We start from the raw sequence: 23,015 nt of genomic DNA on the forward strand, positions 1-23,015 counted from the left end.
ACCACCCCACTCTTATTGGGTGTGTTTTTTTGCCCGCTGACTTTGATACTTCCTTAATAAAGCGAGCCCTTATGGTTTCAAAGAATGTATCATGGAGGTTGGTAATTTGCCACAGATCGTCCTCTACCCCCGGCATGCTAGCCATGGCAGTAATGGTTTTATTCAATTCCTCATTAATACTTTCCAAAACCCTTTCTTGCATCATAATTAGTCCCCACCTTACCCGCCTCATATCATTAGTCGGGACAATCTCAAATAAAGCCTGTTTAACCCTATTCGGCCCCCCTTCCCCTCTCCCCCACAAACTATGGGTAATGCATAGAGGGTTATGGTCGCTCTCTTGCCTTGCCACCACCTTCATGTCCTTCATAAAGTGCCAGATTTCCAGGTTACAGATAACATAATCAATCCTACTTCTTGAGCGACCATTGTCAAAAGTGCTTTCACCTTGTCCGTCACTCGGGGTTCTGCCATTCAATGCTCCGAGCCCTCTTTCGGAGCACATCCCATTAATTTGGATTATGTTATCTGTCCATCTATCAATCGGTTTTAACTCTAATTTAGGAATCCCCCACTGTGAATCCATCTCCTGCGCGCCAGTCACCAATTGTAAGTGGCTCATAAGTCATATTTAGATCACCGGCGATAATTATGTTATTCTTGCTCGGCTGTAACCCAATAAGGAAATCCAGAGCCGCCAAAACCTGAGATTTAGCTCCCCCTAACCCTCTAGCATATAGATTGTAGATGTCCAAACGCCCAAGGAGCCCAATGGTAGCCTTATCAGCTGAATATCCCTGTTCTTGGTGGGTAGCTCTCTAACTCTATCAAAGAGCTCTTGCCGTACCCATACCGTTAACCCCCCTTTCGGCCGACCCTTGGGACCCTTAATTGCAGGTACAAAGAAATTCAGGAAACCCTGGTGAAACTGGGGATCACATGCCCAAGTCTCTTGAAAGAGACAAACGTCAAAACCATTTACAAAAATAAGCCATTCGAGCGATTGTAATCTAGAACAGAGCCCCGCAATATTCCAAGATATTATCTTCCTTCCCTCCGCGCTATGTTCTTGCAATAACCCTTTGGTATCTAAATTAAATGATTTTAATCCATCCACTCTTGAAGGTGCCTTTCCTACTTTTGGAACTAGATTTGGGGGGAAAAACACCACTTCAGTATTGGTGCAAAACACCTCACCATTTACCATCTGTTCCCCTATATAACCCTCATTAATAGTCTCCTGATCCCCCAAAAGTGAATCTTTTTCAGTATTCATCACCTCACCTAGAGGCTCACCCCCAGGGCTACCCACAGGGCTACCCACAGCTACCAAGTTAGGGGTATTGACTCCAACTGAGCTATCGGGATGGACATCAAGAGTGCCATCCTCAGCCAGTCAGTCACAATCATTTAGACCAGAAAGGGGTGCGTAACGATTAGTTACCTCTAAATGGAAATAGTCCCCCTGCCTGCCCCATATTGGTACCATTGGCAGACTCATCAGTGGAGTGCCCCATCCCTGATGTCCCCTAGAAGTGAGTGGCCTGTCATTTAGCCCCCTTTTCCAGCTGTTACGATGATCTTTTATATATGACCTGTAGAAAAAACCCAGGGGCAAGATCTCTATACCTGGGCCGATGGATCCCCCCAAATATTCTGCATCCCTAAAGATCCTCTCTGCTACAAACTGGCAATTGAAATTAATCATAATGCAGTCGCCTTTTTTTGTTTTCAAAGACTTTCCCACCCATGAGACTCGACGGACCATAATAACATTGTGACCAACTCCTTTTCCTTCCCTAGTGTTATTATATAACCATTGGGTAACCTTATTTTTTAGCTGACTGGCCATGTTAGATGTTTAAATCAAAATTTAGCCCTTTTAGTTTTTTTAACTGGTTGTGTCTCCCCTAGTACGTGTGCTCCACCTAGATATAACACATACATAAAAGGAAATGGGTCCCAGTTACTTAATGCAAGTCTTGCCTGACACGTTAGGGGGGTGGCCCAGCCTTCTCCGGCCTGTGATGGCCTAGGACGGTCCCTCACTTGTCCCGGGCTTAACCCGGGGCGACCCGCATGCGATCCCGCGACGCTGGGAGATGACCTTTGATTTATGCGTCTCCTGGCGCGGATTTCACAGTTGCGGCTTCCGGCCGCAAGGGCTCTTGGTCCCCGTAGTCCCTCGCGGTCTCCTCCCAACTGCGGCCGCGCTCTGATGTAAGAGAGCTGCGGCGGCAGGGGAGACCGTCTGTGATGGTGCTCGGGACTCGCCGGGAAAGAACAGGCTCCTCCGAAAAATGCCCCCTACTGCTCAGGAGCACAGGCGGGTAAGTTGCAGACTCAACAGAAGCTCTGAGGCATGGGACATGGCCAAAAGATGCAGGTAGAAATAATAAAGAGCGGTGCAGAGCATTCTCTATCATTTTCATCAATCTCATTACAGAAATACATTGATTGACACAGCGGTCCATGGGGTTAACAATGCAGCCATGTGTTATGCACATTGCACCGTAAGCAACACATTACTCGGCTTCCTGGTCAGCTGAAAGTGGGGGATCGTTGCAGAATGGTGTACAGATTATCCCCCTGCTCACATTCCTTTGACCCCAGATTCTCGTCCATTTTTGTGGGCAGCCTCTGCCTTCATATATGACCCTCTCCGCTTGCATGCACCAGTCCATATCGGACTCCCAGTCCCTAAACCGTGGCTTAGCCACCCCCTTCCATGTCCTGCTATGTTCCGCTTGGCCACCATACAGTCCAGAGAGACACACATTCACTCAGCTCTCGACAAGTCTGTGGCCTCCCAAATGTTAAGAAGACATAAGAAGGGTGAAACCTCCAAAGCATTTTGGCAAACAGATGACATCGCTGCTGTGACCTTTCCCCATTATGTCTGAAGTACCGGGCAGCCCCACCATTTGTGTAGATAGGTGCCAGGTTGACCCCGCTCTGTGGGACAGGCTGAGGAGCCCAAGATACCCATTTTGACGAGTACCGAGCTGATGTAGTAGGCTCTATGCAATAATTTAAGTTGCATACATTTAAAACGGGATCTAATCGCCACCTCGCAGAGGAATGCCAGTGCCTCCTGACAATCTTCATCTCTAATGTCTCCAACGTCCTCCACCCATTTTGCACGAGACTTCCCCAGAGTGTCTGGTGTGTTGTTTAGTAGTTTACAATATGTCAACGAAATGGCTTTTGTCTTGGAGGTAATCATCTAGCAATCTGTCCTCTAGGGTCAAGGAGACCGGTAGGTCTGTATCTTTGGGTATAGCGCTTTGTAATGCACTGCGGGTTTGAGGGTATCTACATTTTTCTCCGCTGTGTAGTTGAAAATCCCATTGGAGATCACTGGAACGGGGGCACCTTGCCTCCTGCTCATAAATCGCCCACCCTCAAGTCCTATCAAGTCCCATTTGTCAAATCCGGGTTGTGTTTATAACATTCCCACCTGGCCTGAATCGAGCAATGGGGTGACTTGCATGATTTTATCCTTCTCCCCCAGGGCAGCGGTTGACGTGTGCCATAGAGGCATTGTGGTGGAGGTAGGAGTGTATTTTGGTACATGCTACCTCCCTCCATACAATGCCCTGGGAAAATTGCACGGAAGCATATTGTGTCTGTCCATCCTAAAAGCAGGATCTGCCCCTGGTTGATGCACCCAATGAATGAAAACTATTAGTTGAGAGGCCCAATAATAACTTTTAATTGCTGGCAGGGCTATACCACCATTGTATCAACTTTTTGTGAGTTTGGCCAACGCTATTAGAGGGTTACCATTATTCCAAAGCAAGGCATGTACCTCTGACTCAATGGCGTTAAAGTATTGTGTGGGACCAAATAGGGTGTATTCTGTAGAGTGTAGAGGAATCGGGGTAGCACCATCATTTTGTAGAGGGCAGCTCTGCCCAATAAGGTGAGAGGTAGTGTCTTCCAGTGTTACACGTCAGCATGGAAACGGCTCAGAGGAGAAGCCAGGTTGCGGTCGTAGAATACGATTGGGTTCACAGTACATTGGAGGTATTATTGAACTACAAATAAGTCTATCCATGTGTGACATAGAATCAACCACCAAAACAGTAGTGTATGGCATTCATTCTCGATGCGCGAGATGGACACGTTGATAGGAGGGATAAAATAAGTGAGCTGAGCAACATTTCCTAGGGGAGGAAGGAGGGACTGATCTGCAGAAGGCCCAACTACTGCCCCTGCATGTCAATAGAGATGTTAAGAGACCAGCCCTTGCGGTGGAGGTAGCAAGGGGCCTCAGGGTATAAACATAGCCAAATAATTTGAATACAATGCTAGACACATTAGAGGAAAAACAACACAAAGCAGAGGAGGAAACATTTGAAACTTAAAATAGTGCAGATGCACAATCGCAACAAATGGATGCGCTTAATCTTTCTGGCTTTCTCATAAATAAGTTGGGTACCCAAGACCACTCACACATAACACAAGGGTGCACAAGTCAACAGTAAAACCTGAGGCCTCTATGAGATTAGTTCATCACATGGATAGAAGTTGTCTAATTAGGATAAGATAGGCTATCTATTTCATGCGTACTCTCAAATACTTGTTAACTGTCACTGTTGACATCTTCAGCCAGACCACCTTATAGCCAACAACACACATTGTTTGGAAAAGTGAGTCTGCAAATCCCAGAATACAAAAAAGATGTGGGCTAAAAAGACGCAACTGAATGAAGTCAGCCCCGCATTTTGATGCCAGTTGGCAGTCCTGACCACATCTTCACTGAGCTGCAGACATTACGCCATTGCATCAGGCCTATTTGTTTTCTGCTGTTGGAAAAATACTAATGTTACTCCAAAGGAGATAGACCTCCAAGTAACAACAGTGAGCATTGTAAAATACCCTGAGCATGTTCTTTCTTATGTTGCATTGACATCTAAGGTGGGGAAGGAACAGTTTCCCTATCTGTTTGAACCAATAACAAAAAGAAGTGTGATAATAATTGAAGTCTGTTATTTGTATAACCCTCTGCAAAGTACATTTACTATGCAATTATTATTAGCAATTCATAACAGAAACTTAGGTCCATATATACATAATTTACAACATATATTTTTGTGGCAGCTAGATTATTTGTTGAACGGACATATGTATTAATAGGTCTGTGCGCACATTAAGGATTTGGAGTGAGGCACAATCCAACCTACCACATTACTCTTCATGAATTAGGTGGCAAATTGTGACTTACCTATGCCTGGAAAAAGAGACAGCAAAGGTTGATTTCACTGCATAGGTAAAGGAGTCCTTTAATTAGGACAGAATCCCATCACACAAATTGTTGTAACGACTTGTGTTGTAAAAACAGCGATGTAATGTACCGCGATCTAAATGATCGCGTTGTTACATCATACATCTGATTTTCAACGCTGCGTATCTCGCTTTGAATCATAACTTGCAGACAATCTGTTCAACATGAATACGGATTGCTGCTCGAAGGCTCGGATGTTGACAGAATATGCCCTGCCTCAAACGTAGACTTTTGAGGCACGCCAGTATTGCAGGGTATATTCTGTCAATATCTGAGCCTTTGAGCCGCATGTAAATGTTATTGCACGCTTGTTACATTTGAAGCAACAAGTTTATGATTAGAGTGTTGTTGATCCTATGAACAGTTATTAAAAATTAAGAATCTATTCCTGTGTTGAAATAGTCACTCTGAGTGAACTACACTTTATGACACAGTTTTTACCCTCCTCCTTTCAGAGCGGTGCTTCTCCCCTGAGCTGTTGCCAGGTTGAGGTGAGGTATTGTATCCGAACACGACGGGTAAGCTATTAACCTATACTACTTTGGCTCAGTTGATCCTTACATTTAGATACCAAGGATGGGAACACGTGGTTTCACTACTGTTTCTACTTACCTGTTTTAAGAGACGCATGCATTGATTTGATTTCCCCTGTTTCTTTATGTCGTTTACAGGTACCACCAGTAAACTAAACACACCAAACGTGGGATTACTGGTTTTGTATTCATTTATTAGTTTCCATACAAAACATTTTTTCGACTTCAGATTTCTTCACCGCAGTAGAACAAATATCTTTTGGTCCTGATGAAAGCCACAACACCGTGTAGGGTCCCTGAGGCTGAAACATGTAGACCTTTTCACGTCCACCAAATTCAGTTATTTTTTCAAACTGCATGTGCTTTGCTTTTAATCCTGACACTAGGTATGAACCAATAAAGTCCATATCGCTCCTGCTAGTTAGTTTTAACATCAATCCCTTCACTACATTGTTCTTTGATTTGCACTGCGTCCGCCACCCAATCAGCTAAGTGTCTTCTTCTCTGAAGGATTTGTTATATCCTCAACAACGTATGAATAAAAACATCCCTGAGCTCCTCCCTCACAGTGAGGGGGTTGTAGCCCTTGGCTGGGCTAGGGGTCCCCGTCAAGAGGAGAATCCAAGATAATGAAGCATGCCACCTCACTGGGTGATGGGATTACGTCATATTTAAAGGACTCCTTTACCAATGCAGTGAAATCAACCTTTGCTGTCTATTTTTCCAGGTGTAGATATTTTCTTAGACACGAGGATTTCTTGTGTTCAATTGTTACTGTTTAGGGATGTAATCCTTGCAGGTCTTAATATTTCCCTAGGACCCCCTTAACACCCTTTTGTTTTCATATAAATTGTGACTTACTCCAATGGATGGCCATTAGAGGAATGGTGGCCTACTGTCAGCAGAGCACCATGTCTGTGATCTTGTTTTCAATTTTCTTTTTTTAAGGCAACCACTTCCCACTCCAGCCTTTTGTTTTCCTTTCACAACAGGGAAAGTGTCTTAAGATGACCACTTTGCCTTTGTGAATGGGTTACAAACACCTTTGAGGAGTTGGCAACCTAAAAATGGTTTACGAACTCAAATTATGTTCGCAAACAATTCTCAAATAGCATTTTGAAATGCAATTTAATAAGGATGCTGTACCTGCCTCTTCCACATTTCAATTCAATATGCATTTCTAAACCCATTGTGTGATTTGGCAAGGGAGTGCTTGGCAATCTATTGTTTCTGTGATCGTCAACAAAGATAAGCTCCTTGTGTTCACTTACCAAACCAAAAACCTTCTGTGAGCCCTTCCCACACTATCCCAAATTGTATAGACTCGCTCTCAAGGCATGTCCTGCTTTCAGCAGCCTTTACAATCATATCAAAATGTAAGCATTTTTTAAACAATTCAGCAGGAAAGATTATTTTCCCATCCACTGAACCATTCTTGCGTTGCAGTCATTGCTCGGGCCATGACCCCCAAACAAATATACCTAGCTACGGGCCTGGCCAAAAGATCAAATGTTTCAATAGTCATACCCCTAGACTCAATCACCTCAGAATGGCTGGGGATGGGACTGGAAGACTTAGAGAGGGGATAGTTCAGTTGGGAACTGCCACGCAGTGGAAGTCACTATCAGAAGAAGGACCTGCTGCCTCTGCATTTAGAGTGTTTTCCATAATGGTCGAAATAAAGACCTCTGCCGGTGCCCCAGCATTGCAACTTTCCTCGCAGGAGACACACCAATATTGTAACCGACCGAACTTCCTGATTTGGCCAGTTACTTAGCAACAGTGAGCTGAAGCACTGTGTTAAAGACGGATTGCACCTAAATATTAGAAGCTGCTAAAGCCACCCTATTATCAACATACTCATGAAAAAGAAAACAGTGACATTACATCATACCTGAGTCTGCTTGAAATCAGGGCGTCTTTGACAGAAGAAAGGAACAGGAAGTGCATATCTTGGTACCTCCCTTTTAAGGCACTGCCTTCTAACTTAGGGGATATTGAGGGAACTTTTCTGAGGTTGGCTACGTAATAGGTTTCTGATATTGGGGAATTGCTCACTCTGGAAGGACTGTTCAAGGAAGACGGACGAGGGGTCAATAGTGATCAGCATGCAGAATCCAGCATACCCGATGACACTGAATTTATATGACAGAATAGACTAAATAATGTGGCTAGGAAAGGAAAAGTATTGAATAAATATGCAGTGCCTCTTTCCATTAAAATAGGTATTGGTGTACAAGGGAACCCGTAAAAGTTGGCCAAGGACCTACGGGAGGAACTACGTATTTTTGTTATACAAAGGTTCTAGGTTTTGGTTGATAGTTCGAGAAATAATTTACACAGGCTCAAGAAAAAGGCTGTGTTTTTCCTTTCTTCCAAGTCCAGCCGGACCTAGAAGTGTTTATTTTGGAAAACAATTTATAAATATAATTAAGATAGGCGAAACCAAGTCGCACATGAGTAACTGGGCACACGCCTGTACCTAGTCAGGAAAAGACAATACAGGGGAAAAAGGGAGAAAGAATAAACAGGCAAACAAGGAGAACGGGGTGGCTTATAATACAATGTATACAAATTTACATAAGCACAAACCCACAGTATCTGTCGTAAAATTGCAAATCATAAAACAAGCAGTACTGCAAAACAGTTGACTGTTTTGCAGTACTGCTTGTTTTATGATTTGCAATTTTTACGGCAGTTACTGTGGGTTTGTGCTTATGTAAATTTGTATACATTGTATTATAAGCCACCCCGTTCTCCTTGTTTGCCTGTTTATTCTTTCTCCTTTTCCCCTGTATTGTCCTTTCCTGACTAGGTACAGGCGTGTGCCCAGTTATTCATGTGCGACTTGGTCTCGCCTATCTTAAATATATTTATAAATTGTGTTCCAAAATAAACACTTCTAGGTCCGGCTGGACTTGGAAAAAAGGAAAAACACAGCCTTTATCTTGAGCCTGTGTAAATTATTTCTCGAACTATCAACCAAAACCTAGAACCTTTGTATAACAAAAATACGTCTTTCCATTAAAAAGCAGCTCTTCAGACTCTCATAGTACATTTCATACATACTATGTTTCTCGGTAGGAGGCAAAGAAACAGAAATGTAACAGATGTGTTGTCCTTTGAAAATCTGACCGTCCTGTCGAAATAACTGCAGCTTTGAGAAAAAATATCTATAATGTGAACATGAATTTGTTTTAACAGTCACATAAAAAGATCAAGACAAAGAAATCATTGTTTCTTCCCTGTTTGAACTACATTTAGTATTTAAGGTGTTTGTTTCCAGCTGCAAAACAATCCCATCACCTCCTTCAATCGATAATTACCACAATAAACAACTGAAGCTGACCAGTGAACACCTGTAAAGTGCCTAGATTAGCAAGTTGTTTGGGCTAGAAACAGGTTTTTCTGAGAAATTATGCAGCAAATGATGGAATATATGCAGCCAAATAACGAGTGAGCAAAAGAACGATGGATTTAACTCAGATCAATTGACTGGGGATGAATTTTCGATTTGCTCTGCATTCTGTCTATCATCTGTGTCTCTTTTGCCAAAAAATAACAGGAGCCTGGCACATACCCCTACAAATAATAAAGACGTACACAACGTTGCCTCATATGGTGCTTTATTAGAACAACCCCATCTTTATCAAATGGTTGCATGTGTTCTGTAAAATGGTGTGCTCTGTAATGCTTGAGTTATCTATGTTGTTCCAACTTTGGCAACATTATCACCCTCCTAGATCCCCCTACCAATTTTCCTTGATTTTTATCCTTTTCAAAAACTGACTGGTGTGGCTTTCTGGAGGATTTAGAGATGTTGTGGTTGACATATTTTAAGGGCCCTCACGGTTTGTAGAACTGAGACAGAAAATAGGTCCAGGCCCCAAACTAAAATCCCCACCCATTAATGAATTAGATAGCTAAAAAGTGACCCCAGTTTTCAAATGAGGGCATTTTGAAACGTGTGAAGACAATCTGTATAGGCGTTTTGCAAAATATGGGAGACAGCATGCAATTGTGTTTGATGCATGTAAAGTTTGATGTAATATCATAGAAATGCCAAGTAAAAACCTTCCTACCAGACCATAAAACAGGCCCACAAACAGTTGAAAAACCTGCCCATGCACTGGTCTGTGACATCAGCCCTCTACCTAAAGGGCACTGCCCGTTTGCCCTATAGGCCAGTGCGACCTTGCAGTCAGGATGTCCTTCTAAACCGTAATTATGAAACTCGACAGACTTTCTAGCCAATGGTCTGGGAATGCTACTTTGTTAAACATTTTACGTCGGGCATGTTGGTTCATCTTCATTATAACACATAGTTTATCGTTATTCTTATTCCTGTCCACTTTCAGTATTCTGCAGTGGGGCTGAAAGAAAACATCTACATGACTGGTATATCGGCTATGCATAATTATCCTTGGGTAATTGCCTGTCAAAATTTGGATAACATGGCCTTATGTCTGAAAAATGATAATTTATAGAATATTCCCAAATGCATATTGGTATTATCAACATTTTAGTTCTTGTAGTCCTGCCAGTCCTTGATATTGGTAGTTTCATTGATACTGCTCTGTCATGGCTAGGTCTGTGCTTCAGATTGTCAGCCCTAGTCATGTGCACATCAGTGCGAATATAGCACCATACAACGCATACGATTACAACACGGTCATTACAATGACAGCATTGTTACATCGCAGTACATTAGAATGCAACTCATTACATCGACTTGCTGTAGGGGGCGCGCTGGATTTAGGAATAGTATAATTTACTATTCCAACTCCAGTGTACGCAACTGTAGGGAAGGTGTTGGAATAGTAAATTATATTATTACTTAGGTTAGCATGCCCCCTACAGCAAGTCGATGTAACGACTTGCGTTGTAATGTACTTCGATTCAACAACGCGGTCGTTGTAACGACCGTATTATAATCGCATGCGTTGTAACACATGCGATGTAATGGCTGTTTCCCATCAGTGCAAGTATTTAAACAAGGGGGTCAGTTGAATGGGAAGGTCAGCAATCATATTTGGTCTGTGTTCACTGAGTGGAAACTCTTTGTTCCTCTCTGATTATACACACAGAATACTTCACTGTAACGTTTTCCATAAAGAGTGTTTATCGTAAATTATATTTTACTTTAGTAGAATAATAATCAGTTGCAGCCAGTACTTTTACCAGGGAGAGTGGGTGTGGACGGGACACAAATGTACACATGAATACTGGCTCACCCCTATGCATACACACATGTGCACACACACAGACATCCATTCATAACACTCACTCCCAAATATTCATGCACGCATGCACCAAACATAAAAAATAAAATCACACTTCCCGGCACAGCTCCGCCTTAGAGGTCTGAGGAGGGTTGGGACAGCTGCCTTCCCTCATTGACTGAGCTTTAATTAGGGAAGGCAGCGGACCCTCACTTCACACAAAAAGGGATGGGGTCAATGAGACTGCTGACCCCACCCCACTCTGTCACGAGATGTCATTAATTGACACTCAGCCCTGGGCACTTCAGGGCTTAGAACTGAAGCACCCAAATCCGAAGCAATCAGTGACGCTTCCCCTCGTCGTAAGGGGGAGGGCATCCAGGTGCTTTGAAAGGCTGAAGAGATTAAAGTTCAGCGTAGGCAGCCAGGAACCTACGTATTTAGCACATGTGTAGCTCCTTGCTGCCTGACCTAAAAAATAAAGAGTGTCTGTCGAGCTGACCTTTGCCCAGCATGACAGAAGCTCTTCTTTTTGGGCAAAAGATGAAGGGGCACGGCCCCTCAGCCCATTAGGATGGGCCTTGGCTGATAAAAATGTCATCCACACACAGTAAATCAGTTGTTAAATGACACTCCCCCCAGTTCCACAGCCTTGCACATCCTTCATGAAGTTTACCATCAAAGGCACATAAGAAAAGACAAAATGTGTGTCAATGGATGAAAACAATGTGGCCCATTTTACTGTTTGAGCACATCAAACAAAAAAGACTCTTGCTCTTTCACCTAAAAGTGGTTTAGATCCTTGTCACCAGTAAGAGGCTCTACATAAAACCAGCTCTATCTGATACTACTGTGGGCCATGAAATATGAGGCATACATTTGATCTCGGTTGTTGCAGCTTTTTCCATAAAGAGCATTTATTGTTAATTAATTTTTAATATAGTAAAATAACAATCAGTTGCACCCAGTACTTTCACCAGGGAGGGAGGGTGTGGACGGGACACAAACGTGCACATGAATAATGACTCACCAATATGCATAAAACACATGTGCGCACACACACACACACACAGCCATTCACAACACTCAGTTCCAAATATTCATGCACACAGGTGTGAGACCTTGCCCTCTGGCCCAGGTCAGCACTCTCCCCAGCAGCTCCGCTCTTTGCCACTTCTTCCTGTTGCAGAGCCCTCCCTCCTTCAGAGTTCGCGCCGGCAGTCCGCCGTAGAGCACAGGCGATCCAGGTTACCAGCCACAGATGGTGTCCCCCTCGCACCCTCCTCTCTTGGTTCCCGGTTGTTGCCAGTCTGCTACCAGTCTCTTGCCTCCTGGTTTCGCCTTTTTTTTTGCTACTGATTTCTTCTTGAGGAAACTTTTAATTTATAATTTTTATTCCCTTGCTCGTTTTAATTCTGTGCTTGCTTCAGCCGTTCCCACCGCCGCTGCCCCTGCGGTACCTCCCCCTGACACAGCACTTGCTCCCACCTCCCCTCCTCCAGTCCCGCCCCCCTCCCCTACTTCATGGCGGCCTAAGGCAAACCCTGGATCTCCGGGACCACACCGATACATTTCTGCCACCCTCCAAGCACTCAACCACGGAAGACTCAACACCTGCCAAAGGACCACACCGAACAGCACTCTAGGACAGTTCTCCTGCAGACATTGCCGACGATCCTTCACCATCGACTGCGCCCTCGAGACCGCCAAAATCTCGCTGGACGCCCCTAACACCGGAGCCCTGACATGCATCCTCCCCAACGTACGCTCCTTACACAGACACACCATAGAGATCTGGGACCTGCTCGACACCTTCTCACCAGACTTCGCCTTCCTCACAGAAACTTGGACTAACGCCACCTCTGGCTCCGACATCGCCACTGCCATCCCCGACGAATACAAGATCTAGAGAAGAGACCACCCCCACTGCCCAGGAGGAGGACTCGCCATCACTCACAAGACCTCTCTTCGACTCTCCACCTCCATCACGAGCGATCCCCACTCCAAAACAGAACACCTCCACTTCCAGATCCAGACCAACCCCAGGACCACGGTATGGGGGACCTGGTTGCACCCCACGCCATCGCTTCCACTGACTTCATTCTACTCAGAGACCTCAATTTCCACCTCGACAACCACAGCAACCCCGACTCCATCGCCCTCCTCGACAACTTCTCCAACCTCAAACTGAAGCAGCTCGTCACCACCCCCATGTACAGAGCTGGACACACCCTCGATCCCAGCTTCGCAGGAGGGACGAACATCCATTTCAGCCATACCTCTCAGCCCCCTGGACGGACCACTACTGCGTGCGCTTCACCTTCAACACATCCACCGGACCCAAACACCCCCCCCCCCCGCCCGCCTCGAAGGAACATGAGCAAGATCACAGAGGAGCACCTCAATGCCACCCTCCTCCTAGACTCAGCCTGCGCTATGACCGACGCTAACTCCGCAGCCCAGGAACTTCACGACTGGATCTCCAGCTGCGCCGACAGGCTCGCAATCCTACGCTGCCCGGGTAAACAATGCCCCCTTAAAGCAGCTTGGTTCACCACCGATCTCCAAGCAGCCAGGCGCTCTCTAGATGCCTCGAGAAATCCAGGCAAAACCAGAAGACCACTGAAGACCTAAACTGCTACCGGAACGCCCTGAAGGAATACCACCAGCGTTTAAGAGACACCAAGCGCACTTTCATTAGGAACAAAATCCACACCAACGCAACCAATGCCTAAGAACTCTTCAATTTCATACAGCAATTCACCACAACCCCCAGCGAAGCCTCGGCCATCACACCATCCCATGAACTCTGCAACAAGCTCAGATCCTACTTCCATCTTAAAATCAATGCTCTCTATGACAACTTCAGCGAACAGACGCGGGACACCACCCCAAACTCCACCTCCACCGACAAGGAGCCGATCATCACTACCTGGAATCCTGCCACCGCCGAACACACCACCGTGACCATGAAGAACACCCACTCAGGAGCCCCCACGGACCCTTGCCCAGCGCACATCTACCACAGGGCCGCTGCCATCATTGCACCCAAACAAGGACGCACCATCAACACCTTTTTCGAATCCGACATCTTCCCAGACGACTGGAAGCGGGCAGAGGTCAAACCTCTCCTCAAAAAGCCCACGACCGACCTGATAGACCTGAAAAACTACCGTCCCATCTCTCTCCTCCCTTGGTTGCCACAGTCACTGAGAGAATCGTGAACACCCAGCTGACCGCCTTCGTCGAAGAAAACTCCATCCTAGACACCTCCCAGTCCGGATTCTGCAGCAACCGCAGCACTTAAACGGCCCTCCTCGCTGCCACCGAAGACATCCGCATGCTACTAGACCAGGGGCACACCACAGCCCTCATCCTACTTGACCTCTCTGCAGCTTTCAACACCGTCTCACATCGCACACTCACAGCCAGACTCCACGACGCAGAGATACGAAGAACAGCCCTCTCCTGGATCCGATCCTTTCTCTCCGGCAGAGCCCAGAGGATCAGACTCCTTTCCTCTTTGAACCCACATAGATCAACTGCGGAGTTTCACAAGGATCATCACTCAGCCCAACGCTCTTCAACATCTACATGGTCCACCTCACCGCCATCGTCAGACAACACGGGTTCAGCATTGTAGCTTACGCCGATGACACCCAGCTCATCCTCTCCCTCACGAAGAACCCCGAAGACACCAAACTCTGTTTCCAGGAAGGAATGAATGACATAGCCACCTGGATGAAAAGCAGATGCCTGAAGCTCAACTCGGAGAAGACCATCCTCATCCTCGGTGTAATGGTATCCAGGCAGGTTCCGCAGGAGCGTCAGGAATCCAATGATAATTCCACAGCCTTCCCCTACGGCCTTCCGACTCTATCAGACACTAGAGTATCGAGAGGCTCGTCAGGGGAAAACAGGGAGACAAAACAAGGAAAGGCGGGGAAGAACAAAAGAAGACTTGACTGTAATCTTCAGGGACGATTGGACACCTTGTTATGCTGAATGAAGGAGAACGTCAGGCTGAAAGACAAATATGTAATTCTAACAACAGTTTCTACCATACATAAGCCTCTATATTCTCTATAGCAATCTAACATACCACCATTGTTTTGTCTGAGGTTCCGGATGGATGTACAGGATGGAGAGGTTTTTGTCTGGAGCTACAACTAGAGTAATAAAACAGAATTGAGTAATAACACCTTGTCCACCCAGAACACACACTATAATCTCTTGAGACACAAAGCTCTCTTACTGATTCTGGAGCACCAGGCTGTCCCACACAAACGGTGTTCAAAGGTACACTTGACAGGAGATAAATAACAACACCAGCACTAGACGATGAATATCTAGAGAACACAACACATGTATAAAAAACTAAAGCTTATCCAAAGTCTGGAATAAACAAGTAGGCAGCACACAGCGCTGTTACCGTGATTCTAGATGTGTCTGTTCTGTCTTGCACCTCCAATTGAATCCACACAAGTATCCCCAAGCACAATGGAAAGTTGACCCGGATGATGGTGGAATGAGGGGCCAGCAGTGATACAGTCAAGCAAAGGAATAAGAGGAGGGCAAGGTGTAAAAATAACCTAAATACCTAAATAAGGGGACCCTTGGGCCACCCGGCCGAATAACGGGGAATAAACCCGGCTGCTAGGCGGAGTAGCCAACCACTGGGCCTTGAAGAGGAAAAGGAATGGAGCCCGGCCGGACGGCGGAGACCAAGCCCGGCCGTCGGGCGGAGCACCGGGAATGTCTGATAGAGTCAGCGGGCTTCAGAAAAGAAAGTAAACGAAAACCACGGCGACTCTAGGGAAACACGAAGGGCAGCAATACATCGGCAGAACTCCACACGAAGTGAACCGAAACCGGAAGTCAGGCACAGGAAACAGGACGGAACAGGAACACGGAGCTAGACGCAAGAACGTAAAGCGTCGCTCCCCGTGCTCATGACTGATTTATAGGGGCTTGTTTGTTAAAGGGACAGTACGTGTATTCTGCAGGTCCCGATTCTCGGGTTATGACAGCACACTCCCCCCACAATTCTCCTCCCCTGCTTTGGGTTTGTCTGGGTATTTCTGATGGAATAAACGTATCAATCGAGGTGCATGTACATTTGATACTGGTTCCCATGACCGCTCTTCTATCCCATAACCCTTCCAATGGATCAAATATTGAAGGCTCCTTCCTACAAGACGGGAATCTAGAATCGCCTCTACCTCGTACTCCTCCGAGTCTTGAAGGATCACAGGAGCTGGTTTTTTAGGCAATCTTGTTCCTGGTTCAACGGGCTTCAACAGTGATACATGGAACACGGAGTGGATCTTGAAGGAAGGGGGAAGTTCCAATTTCATGGCCACTGGATTGATCATTTTCACCACCTTATACGGGCCAATGTACTTGGTGCTGAACTTGCATGGACCCCCTAGAGCTATGTATTTGGTGGAAAGCCACACTGCATCTCCTGGCGTGTAAATGGGTTCTAATCTCCTGTGTAAGTTTGCCCCTTCTGTATACCTAACTTTTGCCATCTCTAGACTTTCCAATGCATCCTTCTGTACCTTATGTAGTCTTTCTATTCTGTCAGATGCAGCAGGGGTGGAGCAGTCAATAGGGGATCCAGTAGGCAACAGTTTTGGGTGAAACCCATAGGTACAAAAGAAAGGGGTGGTGTTAAGGGATGAGTGTGGACTGTTGTTGTACGAGATCTCTGCCAACCATACAAACTCATCCCAATCCTTCAAGGAGTGCAAAAACTGATTACAATATGTATTGCTCAAAACACTGTTTAACCCTCTCTGTTTGTCCGTCTGTCTGGGGGTGATGACTAGAGGATAACCTAACCTCTATCTGGAGCATAGAACACAAACATTTCCAGAAACGTGACACAAACTGGGCACCCCTGTCGGAAACCAGGACGGAAGGGAACCCATGGAGTCGGATTATGTGTTGCATAAATACAGAAGCCAATTCACTTGCTGTAGGCAACCTCGGTAGCGGTACAAAATGAGCCATCTTAGTGAACAGATCAACCACTACTAACAAAGTGTTGTTTTTCATCTTAGTAAGAGCAACTCTACAATGAAATCGAGAGACACTGTATGCCACGGACCAGGAGGAGATAGTAATGGCATGAGTAGACCCACGGGATTAAGGCGTGATACCTTGGTCTGTGCGCAAACGTGACATGTCTTTACATAGGACTCTATGTCTCTGAGCATGTCAGGCCACCAAAACTGATCTCTCAAAGCCTTGGTCGTCTTCTTTATTCCTGGATGGCCTGCTGTAGGATGAGAGTGATACCATTGCATAGCCTGTTCCTGCAATTCCTTAGAGGGTAGAACCGCTCCCCCTTGTACACAAACCAATCCACCCTTAACAGACACTTCTCGGGATCCCACCAAGGATGTACCATCCACTGCGGCCTGACTGCTCTTTATTTGAGCTAGAAAAGTCTCTTCAGTTGAAGTTCCTCCAATGATACTAGGTCTGGGAATGATGTAAGGTGGATCTACAACCTCTGTGGGGGAATCAAACCCTAAGCGTGACAGAGCGTCTGCCTTGCCATTCTTCTTTCCCGGTCTGTAATGGACAGTGAACTCATACTCACTAAAAAATTGTGACCATCGTAATTGTCTCATAGAAGGGGCCATGGCGGATTTAATGTATTGTATGTTGCGATGATCTGTATATACCACCGCCGGATATCTGGCTCCTAACAAATACTGTCTCCATTCTTCGAATGCCTTTTTAATGGCGAGAAGTTCCTTATCTCCTACTGCATAGTTGTATTCTGCTGGGGTGAACTTATGTGAATAGTAGGCCACAGGATGACACTCGCCCGTTGTTGTATCCACTTGAGACAGTACTCCTCCCACCGCCACCTGCGAAGCATCCACCTCCACCACAAAGGGACAGGAAGGATCAGGATGTCGCAGCACAGGGGCACAAGTGAAGGCCTTCTTCAGAAGACGGAAAGAAGTCTCTGCCTCAGGGGACCACACAAAAGAAACACCTTTCTTCAACAAGGCTGTGATAGGCGTCACAAGCGTAGAAAAGTTATGAATAAAACGTCTGTAGAAATTAGCCAGACCCAAGAAACTCTGAATTTCTTTCACCGTGCGCGGCGCTGGCCATGCCAATACTGCGTCTACTTTAGTGGAATCCATACGGAGACCCCAAGGAGAAATGACATACCCCAAAAAAGGAACTTCCTGTGTGTGGAAAGTGCATTTTTCTAACTTGCAGTACAAGCGATTGTCAAGTAATCGTTCAAGCACATTGCGTACATGCTGCACATGTTCCTCCATAGACGGAGAAAAAATCAAAAGATCATCTATGTAAGCAATGACGTATATCTCCAGCATATCCTTCAACACTTCGTTAATGAAAAACTGAAATGCTGCAGGAGCATTGCAAAGCCCAAAGGGCATCACGAGATATTCAAAGAGACCGAATTTAGTACAAAATGCGGTCTTCCATTCGTCTCCCTCCTTGACCCTCACTAGATGGTACGCCCCACGTAAATCAAGCTTGGTGAAGAATTGGGCATTGCGGATTCGGTCAAGGAGAGAGGCGATCAAGAGTAGAGGATATCTATTTTTTATCGTGACATCGTTCAGCTTCCTGTAATCAATACAGCAACGAAGACCCCCTTCTCTCTTGGGGATGAAAAAGAGAGATGACGAGGCTGGGGAACGGGAAGGTCTAATGAAGCCCTTCTCAAGCATGTTATCTAGATACACTCGTAAATACTCATTTTCTTTTTCTGTGAGGGCGTACACCCTACTACATGGAATTCTGGCCCCTGTTACTAGGTCAATTCTACAGTCATAAACCCTATGAGGAGGGAGACTGTCGGCTTCTCGGACATCAAAAACTGCCTGCAAATCGCGATAGCAAGGTGGTAGTTCTAGATCACCCTCATTATTAGCGCGTTTGGCAGATGACTTGTCCACTGAGGCCCCTACCGCTTGTGTCCCTTTGTCATGGGGAAAGGTTATCATCGATGTCTCCCAGTTGATATCAGGATTTTGGGATCGTAACCAAGGAATACCTAGGAGCACTGGGAACTGTGGGGAACTGATAAGATCGAACCTTATTTCTTCATGATGGTCTGATTCAATACTCATTTGTAGGATGGATGGATGGTGTGTTTCCGGACCTGATACAAGTGAGCTGCCATCTATAGTGGTAACATGACTGGCTATCTCTTTCTTAGTATAGGGTATCATGTTCTCTTTAGCCCACTTCTCGTCCATATAATTCCCTGAGGCACCGGAATCCACCATAACTAACACATGTAATCCAAGGTCACCATGGGACAAAAATGCTGACACATAGAGATGATTTGTAGGAGAACATTTGAAATCAGAGGAAGAGACTGTTAATCCAGATCTACCCGGAATCCTTGTCTCACAGGATTCCAGGCTTCCTAGTTTCCCGAATACTTAGGGTTTGCGGGTTTTGCTGGACAATCTCTCAAAAAGTGACCTGCTTTCCCACAATACAAACAGAGTCTGAGAGTTCTTCTTCTCTGCCTTTCCTCTGGTGTAAGGGGTCCTCGAACTATGCCTATCTGCATGGGCTCACTCTCTTCACTGGGTTTTTCTGCTACACTCTTCTTCTCTCGTAGAGGCAAGTATCTGGCTTCATGTTTACCCCTCTCTTTCTTTCTTTCCTGGATGCGATGATCTATCTTAACCACTAGGTCAATCAAATCAGTACAGGACGTAGGTAAATCCACTATTTGGGAAAGAGCATCCTTTAAATCGTCTCTTAATCCTTTATAAAACATGGTGCTGCGTTTTTCTTCAGGCCAGTTGGATTCTACTACTAACCTGCGAAAGGAGGTAATGTAGGCTACAAGGTCTTGGTTACCTTGTTTCAGACTCAATAATTCCGTATCTGACGAATGAGTGTAAACATGTCTGTCGAATAATTTACGGAATTCCCTCCTGAAAGCTGCGTAACTATGTAATAGAGGATCATCCCTGTCTACCAATGGTATGGCCCAATCTGCAGCCGCCCCACTGAGATAAGAAATCACAAAGGCTACCTTTGCTTGCTCGGATGGAAAACAACTAGCTTTACAGGTAAAATGAAGTTGACACTGACTAAGAAACGCGGCACATTGTGCTGCATCTCCTGCATATCTTTCAGGGGGTGCTAGCGGTATGGTAGGAGGTGTGGTAACCTGAACTACAGAAGAACCTACCCCCATGGCCCCAGCTGTTTGTTGCCTTTGTAACGTGTCTACTCTAGTGATCAACGCCTGGGTCTCAACCTGTAAGTTCCCTAACATATTAGCTACATCAGATAGGGAAACGGCATCCAGATCCATGACGCTCGGGCAGAACAAACCACGTGGGCTTTACGTTCTGTAATGGTATCCAGGCAGGTTCCGCAGGAGCGTCAGGAATCCGATGATAATTCCACAGCCTTCCCCTACGGCCTTCCGACTCTATCAGACACTAGAGTATCGAGAGGCTCGTCAGGGGAAAACAGGCAGACAAAACAAGGAAAGGCGGGGAAGAACAAAAGAAGACTTGACTGTAATCTTCAGGGACGACTGGACACCTTGTTATGCTGAATGAAGGAGAACGTCAGGCTGAAAGACAAATATGTAATTCTAACAACAGTTTCTACCATACATAAGCCTCTATATTCTCTATAGCAATCTAACATACCACCATTGTTTTGTCTGAGGTTCCGGATGGATGTACAGGATGGAGAGGTTTTTGTCTGGAGCTACAACTAGAGTAATAAAACAGAATTGAGTAATAACACCTTGTCCACCCAGAACACACACTATAATCTCTTGAGACACAAAGCTCTCTTACTGATTCTGGAGCACCAGGCTGTCCCACATAAACGGTGTTCAAAGGTACACTTGACAGGAGATAAATAACAACACCAGCACTAGGCGATGAATATCTAGAGAACAAAACACATGTATAAAAAACTAAAGCTTATCCAATGTCTGGAATAAACAAGTAGGCAGCGCACAGCGTTGTTACCGTGATTCTAGATGTGTCTGTTCTGTCTTGCACCTCCAATCGAATCCACGCAAGTATCCCCAAGCACAATGGAAAGTTGACCCGGATGATGGTGGAATGAGGGGCCAGCAGTGATACAGTCAAGCAAAGGAATAAGAGGAGGGCAAGGTGTAAAAATAACCTAAATACCTAAATAAGGGGACCCTTGGGCCACCCGGCCGAATAACGGGGAATAAACCCAGCTGCTAGGCGGAGTAGCCAACCACTGGGCCTTGAAGAGGAAAAGGAATGGAGCCCGGCCGGACGGCGGAGACCAAGCCCGGCCGTCGGGCCGAGCAACAAACGGGAATGGGGGCAGAACACACAAGTGCCCGGCCGGACGGCGGAGATCAAGCCCGGCCATCGGGCGGAGCAGAAAACAGGAGTGGGGGCAGAACACACAAGTGCCTGGCCGGACGGCGGAGACCAAGCCCGGCCATCGGGCGGAGCACCCAATGGGAGAGGAAGCTGAGCAAACAAGTACCCGGCCTTACGGCAGAAAACAAGTCCGTCCGTCGGGCGGAGCACCGGGTATGTTTGATAGAGTCAGCGGGCTTCAGAAAAGAAAGTAAACGAAAGCCACGGTGACTCTAGGGAAACACGAAGGGCAGCAATACTTCGGAAGAACTCCACACGAAGTGAACCGAAACCGGAAGTCAGGCACAGGAAACAGGACGGAACAGGAACACGGAGCTAGACGCAAGAACGTAAAGCGTTGCTCCCCGTGCTCATGACTGATTTATAGGGGCTTGTTTGTTAAAGGTACAGTACGTGTATTCTGCAGGTTGCGATTCTCGGGGCATGACACTCGGAACCTCCACCTCCGCTTGGGACAACACCTGGTGGCCCTCCGCTCTTGGACGTCCGCCACCCCGACAGACCAAGCACAGAACCTTGGCCTTATTGTCGACTCCTCCCTCAACATGACCCGCCAGATCAACTCCATCACCTCCGCCAGCTTTAACTGCCTTCGGATCCTCCGCAAGACCTTCAGATGGATACCACCAGAATGCAGAAAAACCGCCACCCACGCACTTGTAACCAGCAGATTGGACTGTTCCGGAATCAACAGAACTCTCCTACACAGGCTACAGACCGTCCAGAACGCCCCACCCAGACTCGTCCTCGGAACTCCACGGCACGAACACATGACCCAACCCCTACGTGACCTCCACTGGCTCCCCGCAGAGAAAAATGTGACCTTCAAACTGCTCACTCCCGCATTCAAATCCCTCCACAATATCAGACCAAAATACCTCAACAAGAGAGTCTCCTTCCGTGTACCCAAGACGAAGCTTTGCTCCGCAGACCTCACCCTTGCAGAGACCCCCGCATCCACAGAACCAGAGCAGGAGGAAGAGTTTTCTCCTACGTCACAGCCAAAGCCTGGAACGAGCTCCCTGTGGACATCAGACGCTCCCCCACCCTCCACACCTTCAGGAAGAACCTCAAGACCTGGCTCTTCGATTGAATTGAAGCTGCACCCCCCACCCTCCTCCCCAACACCTTGAGACCCTCTCTGGTGAGTAGCGCGCTTTATAAACCCCTTGATTGATTGATTGATTGATTGATTGATTGATTGATTGATTGATTAATTGCCAAGATACAATTTTGCTTTCTGACGTTCCCGACAATGTTTACAAGATTAGGACTTGGACAGCCTTTCTCTGGTTTTGCAAGTGGGTACAGTGGGCTTCTTGGTGGTATGGAAGCACATCTCTGGACTCCTTGGGGTAACTTTGGTGTTTTATACAGGCAAGGATAGAACCAGGAAAGGCCTAGAGAACCTCCAGAAGGCTATCGATTTTGTCTTACTCAAGAGAAAACAGGGAGCACTCAGATCAGTGTTCAGGGAGGGAGGCATGAGTGCAGGGTCCGTGGAGGCCTGGTTCCTGGTATTGTTATTCAAAGTGCGGGAGCTAGGTCTGAT

This window comes from Lissotriton vulgaris, chromosome 5 (assembly GCF_964263255.1).
Source record: "Lissotriton vulgaris chromosome 5, aLisVul1.2, whole genome shotgun sequence".
NCBI lineage: Eukaryota > Metazoa > Chordata > Amphibia > Caudata > Salamandridae > Lissotriton > Lissotriton vulgaris.